The 6,759-nt window shown below is 45.7% G+C and overlaps 1 pseudogene; it reads right to left on the bottom strand.

Moving 5' to 3' along the window:
• Nucleotides 1–220: 220 nt before the first annotated feature.
• Nucleotides 221–912, bottom strand: LOC143396897 (putative inactive tRNA-specific adenosine deaminase-like protein 3; annotated as a pseudogene).
• Nucleotides 913–6,759: the final 5,847 nt, after the last annotated feature.

Below are 6,759 nucleotides of genomic sequence, written 5' to 3'. Positions count from 1 at the left end.
TGAGAACGGCTCTCACTGTGGCCCGTTCCAAGCACAGTAAGCCCCTGAGACCGCCCGGCCGGCTCTGGAGCTGGAAGGCACCAGCACCCCAGGCAAGAGGTGGGCATCCTCCCAACAGACAGGATGGCAGTCCCTGGAGGAAGAGGCCCTGCAGAGTCTCAGACGCCAGCTGAGACTGGGCATGAGTAGAGAAACTTCTGGAAACAGGAGAGCAGTGGGCCTACGTATTGGGATCCAGACAGCCACAACTGTACTCGAGCATCCCACAGAACACCTGGAAGCAGTGGCAGAAGCCGGGCTGGGCGTGAACACAGAAGCGTGGGCCTGGGGCACCAACTGGCCAGGGTGCCCCATAGAAGCCCCGCTGCATGAGGGACTACACCAGGTCATGGTGCACATCTCGCAGGGCCCAGAGTGACGAGGTCAAGGCCAGTGCACACGTAGGGCGGGCTGTCCCCATCCTCGCCCTCCTCCAGTCTGCGCACCCTGGGGGACGGTGGCCCAGCAGATGAGCAGACTGGATGGGGCCTGAAGTTGTAAGTGCTACAGGGTCCTGACAGTGTGCATCAGGGGGCTGCCTGCACGGCTGCAGTGGTGGCTGAACATGGGTGCCCCACAACAGCCCCCTCAGTCCTCAGAACTTGAGCCACTGCCCGCTGGGCCACTTGCACTGCCCGCTCCACGTGGTTCTGCATCACCGCCCACTCCTGTGCAGAGGAGAGCTGCCCAGTCAGGGCGCTGGTCACCTGCTTGTCCTTGTGGGAGCACGTGGGCCAGTGGGCCTGGGCCTCCTCAACTGGCCACGGTCAGGGGAGGCCAGGCAGTCGTTGGCATCAGGAAGGGCTGCCCCAGGCCCTGGGGGTCCAACAGCCTGCCTCGGAAAACATAATTTTCAAAACATACTAAAAACATGCATAAGAGCTTACATCCATTTTTTTTTTTTTTTTTTAGCTCATTAATGAGGGAAACAAACGAATGTCAAAGTGATTCAAAGGCAGATACAAGAAATGGATGTGCATGCAGGTAAAATAAAAGATGAAAATAAAACTGTTAAATTAGATCCAGAACTCAGTGATGTTCCTTCTACAGGGCAACGAACTAAAATATTTAGGATTATTTTCTCTAGTGAGCAGAAATCATTGGCATTGCTATTGGACAAAAATAATTTTGAGCTTCTCACTTTTTTTACATATTAACTTCTTTTATTGTAAATGCCTGGGCCCATTGGTCAGCAAAGAGAAAATTAAATAACGTTACATTTATCAAGAAAGTCAGATGAGGGCTGGGGGTGTGGCTCAGCGGTAGCACGCTCGCCTGGCATGCGTGCAGCCCGGGTTCGACCCTCAGCACCACATACAAACAAAGATGTTGTGTCCACCAAAAACTGAAAAATAAATATTAAAAATTAAAAAAAAAAAAAAAAGAAAGTCAGATGATCCTTAGGCTTGTTAAGTGAAGCCCTGGCATAACAAGAAAAATCACACCACTGTCTGTCTTTTTTACTTTCTTGCATGTAATAATTTTTTAGTAAACCTCCCCATTTTTTTTAAATATATTTTGAGTTGTAGATGGACACAATACTTTTGTTTTTTATTTTTGTGGTGCTGAGGATCGAACCCAATGCCTCACATGCACTAGGCAAGCGTTCTACCGCTGAGCTACAACTTCGACCCTACCTCTCCCAATTTTTTTTTTAAATATTTATTTTTTAGTTATAGGTGGAGACATATTTGCGTGTGGTGCTGGGGGTTGAACCCAGTGCCTCACACATGATAGGCGAGCACTCTACCTCTGAGCCACAACCCAATCCCCAATTTTTTTTCAATATTTATTTTTTAATTGTAGTTGGACACAATACCTTTATTTCTTTTTTTAAAAAAGAGAGAGAGAGAGAGAGAGAGAGAGAGAGGTTTTTTTAAATATTTATTTTTTAGTTTTCAGCGGACACAACATCTTTGTATGTGGTGCTGAGGATTCAACATGGGCTGCACGCATGCCAGGCGAGCAGCGAGCGCACTACCACTTGAGCCACATCCCCAGCTCTCTCCAGCCCCAATTTTTAATCTCCAAAATTTAGCAAATATGAAGTATTCTCACAAAGAAAGTTGTGACCATCTTAGCTCTCCATAAATAATTAGACTAAAGATGACAGTAAAATAGATTTTCCTACCTGATTTAAGTCTTAAGGACGGTGAGAACCAACTACCTTCTGAACACTGTTAAAACATTTGTTTTCTCATTTTATAATCTCACCAAATCTACATAATAGGTTTTACTATATTAAATTTCTAGAGCTGAGGAAATTAAGGATCACAGAAATCAAATAACTTGCCAACTATAAATTAGTGAAGCCATTTGAGAGGGAAATCTGGCAGTGTTCATTTAAATTTAAAGCATACACACCCTTTACCCAGTGAATTCTCCTTTAGAATCTATCCTAAAGAAATCCTTGCTGTTGAGTTTGTTTGTAGTAGGGAGGAGGAAAGAAGGACGGAAGGAAAGAAGGACAGAAGGAAGGGAGGATGGAAGGAAGGGGAGGAGAGAGGAGGGAGGGGGAGGAGGCTATGAGTCATGAAGGATGGTGGGTTAAATAAATTAGGCTATATCCAGGTCATGAGACATCAAACAATCTTAATCTTGGGCAGTAGCACTTCCACCCAGGGACTCTGCAGGAATCCCACTGAACTTTGAACTATGGCTGCTATCAGTCATTTCAGAATCCTCGGGCCCTGGGACCAGCAGACAAGTAACCTTATTGTCAGGACAAAGTTTCCTGCTACACAGGTATACAGTTGGCACTCAGGTAACCCACTGGGACATCTTCCCTTGCTCTTCTCAGGCTGAGCCCACTCGAATGGCCATTTGCCAAGGGAAGCTGAGGCTGACACCCTTCAAGAATGAGGGTCAGAATTACCTAACAGGATCTGCAGGAATACTAGCCCAGGGAAAGAGGAATCGAAGGAGTAGCAGAGGAGGAAGAGGAGGAGGAGGAGGAGGAGGAGAAGGAGGAGAAGGAGGAGGAGGAGGAGGAGGAGGAAGAGGAGGAGGAGGAGGAGCATCCGTTAACTCCTCCCCTCAAGTACTCCAGGATCAACACCAACCAGACTCCTAAAGGAGCTGTTCCCATAGGACCCGCTTCCTAGAAGAAGGAAATGGAGCTGAGCCGCTCAGGGGTGGACTGTAATGGGTACTGTGACCCTGTCTTCCCTCCTCAGGACAAACACGTCTTCCTCCAGCTCCTGGAAATCCAGCTGCAGATGGCTTAGCTGTGCTCACCTGAGTCCCCTCAGTCATAGACACTGCCCTGCTCAGGGCTGCCCTCTCCTCCTGTGCAACTGGCTTACAGCATCAGTCTTTTAAAATCTAGAAATATCCTTTTTCGGTTTTGATGAATTAAAAGAGCTCTTTTTTCAAATGTATTTCTGAGTAGACATGCTCAGGACTATCAAGGAAGTGGGCTAATTATGATGTGGTCTGCTGGGAAAAGTGGTTATCTCTGTAACTAAGCTGGAGTTGAAAGGCCACCTGAGCAGACGTTCCCAGTACGCATGCTCTCTCTTTCTCTCTCTGCACTCGGGATTGAACCCAGGGACGCTCTATTACTAAGTTACATCCCCAGCCATTTCTACTTTTTTTTTTTTCTTTAATTTTGAGACAGGGTCTCACAAAGTTGCCTAGGCTGGCCTCCAACTTACAATCCTCCTGCCTCAGCCTCCTGAGTAGCTGGGATTGCAAATGAAATGTCCCCAGATTTTTTTAAGACCCTCTGGACCCACCTCTGTAGCTACACACCCTCTGGCTGGTCCACCAGCTTAGCTAGTCTGGTTCCCAAGCCAGGGTGTCCTGCCTCTTCCCCTTTCTCTCCTCATACCCAAGACCTGGCTCTGAGCAGCTCCAGCCAGACCTCGCCTATTTGATCTTCCTTATCTCAAACTTCGAAATTTCTGCAGGTAGCAAAGTTAGAATTTCTGCTTGCTGGTCCTGTCTTTCAGTGCCTTTCTTCTTAGGGGTTGAAGGTCGAGTGGCTCCTCCTAGGCCTGGAGTTGGCGGTCCTCCCTCCCTCACTGGAAGAGTCTTAGGTGACAGCAGGGCATCCAGCTGCGGCAGCTGTGGGGCACGATGTTGGGTCTTAAAGTCACAGACTCATGCCCCGCTGCCTGATGAGAACTGACAGTCTCAGAATCATCTAAAAGCCTTTTTCTTTTCCTGTAAATGACTCTTGAGACTCAATCAACTGGCATAACATAGGAAACTGAAAAGCTCCAACCTCAGAGATAATTACTTAAAAGCTAGAGTTCATTCCACCTTTAGCGTATATTATGATGCTCTTATGTTTGAGTTCAATGACTTAATTAATTGGAATTCAATGAGTTTAATTGGTATATTAGAAACAGAAAAACAATCATTAATATAACTGTTAGAGCCTGAATTGAAAGCCTAACCCTGCTCCTGTTGAACTATAATTAATTTGTATTTTTGTGAAATATGAGTACATTTTGAGCACATCAAAATACATTAGTGATGACAAGATACGTAATGTGGTTGCAATTATATGTACTAGGGGGCGCTCTGGCTCCAGGTTTCTGTTTTAAATTTTCTGATTCTGGGTAAAATTTTAAATGGAGTTAGCCCAGAATTTCTTTTAACATAAAATATTATGTTTGAAGGATTTCATATTTTCCTTGTACAGTTGCCATTTTTTCTAATCTTCTTTGCAACATGCTCTCATCTTTCCCCCTCCCTCTGATCCTACTTTTATTTTTGAACGTTTCCCTCTTTCTTCAGTAGTTTTTCCTTTGGGGAATGACATACTTGCCAATTATTGTAAGGTAAGAAGCACCCAAGGTACACAAAGACCACACAGGCTTGAAAATGACACCCCTGGGCCTGCCAGGGACCCCATTCTCCAAGCCCAAACTGGGACATGTATTCTGACCCGTAGGGGGCACTTCTGAGAGCAGTAGGATAAAGTTTCTGGAACTGACCCTCTTCAGTAGAATTCGGTTCACCTCGTCCTGGAATCTGTGGAGAAGATCTCAAGCGCACAGCCATGCTGTTTCTTCACTTCCTGCACCCAAGCCTCCTACCTATAAGATGGGTGAAATCGCCCCAAAGCCCTAACTAAGTAGTACATACAGCCTAGTGCAGTGGCACACGCCTGTAATCCCAGCCACTCAGGAGGCTGAAGCAGGAGAATCGTGAGTTCAAAGCTAGCCTCAGCAACGTAGCAAGGCCCTAAGCAAATTAATGAGACCCTGCCAAAAAAAAAAAAAAATATTATTATTATAATAAAAATTTCATGGGAAAATATACTTAAGATCGATAACAATTCATTATGTCTAAACTTTATCTCAAAAGGAAAAAAAAAATGCACAAAAGTCCTGAAATGGTTAACGATATGCAGGCTAAAGTGGTTAGAGGCTGAAGCAACTTACTTAGAAAAGCATCCGAAGACCGGGAGATGGAAGACACCATGTAGCCGTGAGTCAGTCAACTGTTAGGCCTAGAGTCTAGGCGTCAGGTGCTCATGTGAAATTCTCTCACCTTTTCTGTATGTTTGCAATGTTTCATTAAAAGATGTTAAGGAGGAAACTCACTAAAGGACATCAGGTTAAAATGCTGGGCATAAGGATCTTTTAGCCAGGATTGGTCCTTTAAATAAGAGTGTGGGAGGGCGAGGGGAGAGGGAGAGTGGGGTGTCAGAGGTTCCCACATCTCCATTATACCCTCCTGCAGGCAGCTCTGTTTGCAGGCCTTACAGACGCACCGGGGAGGGGTTGTATTTCCAGAGGAGGAGCCAGAGCAGGGGAACACCACCTTCTGAGCTCCTCCTTCTGCCTTTTGTGTCTTCCTTCCTTCCTTCCTTCCTTCCTTCCTTCCTTCCTTCCTTCCTTCCTTCCATTTCTGCCTTTCTCATTGTTCTCTGTGATTCATAGTCAAATTTGTGATTGAAACAACTTGAATGAAGATTTTATCAATTGCCACAGTCATGGGTCACTCACTGTTTCAAGTGATCTATAGGCAACATCAATTTCTGCCCCAGTCAGACACTGAGTTCTAATAGCTGGTGTAAGAACAAATCAGTATACAGGTCCCAATCCAAGCTGGACAGGGTTGAGTTCTGATGGGCCGAATTACCATGCAGTTTGGCTCCCTGGGACATGGGGCTTTCCGTGCCAACACAGGGAGTCAGTGTATTAGACCACTTGTATTACTGTAATGAAATACTTGAAGCAAATCAATTTATAAAGAAAAAGGGTTGATTTTTGGCACATGGTTCTGGAAACCCAAGTTTGAGGGGACACATCTGGTGATGGCCTTCTTGCTGGAAGAGTTCTGAGGCAGCACAGAATATCACATGGTAAGAGACAGAGCGCACATGTGTGTGTGTGTCTGTGTGTGTGTGTGTGTGTGTCTGTGTATATGTTCTGGTCTCTCTTCCTCTTCTTCTAGACCCACCAGGATTTGATCACGGGACTCCTCCCCGATGACCCTAATCTAACCCTAATCACCTCCTCAATGCCACACCTGTAGTTGGATTAAACTTTTACCCTCTTAATGGGGATTAAGCTTCTACCCTCATCTTGGGGATTCAATTTCAACACCTGGACTCTTGGGACTCACACTCCACCCGTGTCCAAACCACAGCCGTCACCCTGGCATGGCAGCTGACAGCTCGCATTCACAGGAGTCCAGGAGAATTTATTAGCTGGACTTGACATTTTATTTACCATGCAATTGTTTTTATTTATAAGTATC

Source organism: Callospermophilus lateralis, chromosome 1, assembly GCF_048772815.1.
Source record: "Callospermophilus lateralis isolate mCalLat2 chromosome 1, mCalLat2.hap1, whole genome shotgun sequence".
Taxonomy (NCBI): domain Eukaryota; kingdom Metazoa; phylum Chordata; class Mammalia; order Rodentia; family Sciuridae; genus Callospermophilus; species Callospermophilus lateralis.
Note: the sequence above shows the minus strand (reverse complement) of the source record. Positions and strands in the feature narration are given on the sequence as shown.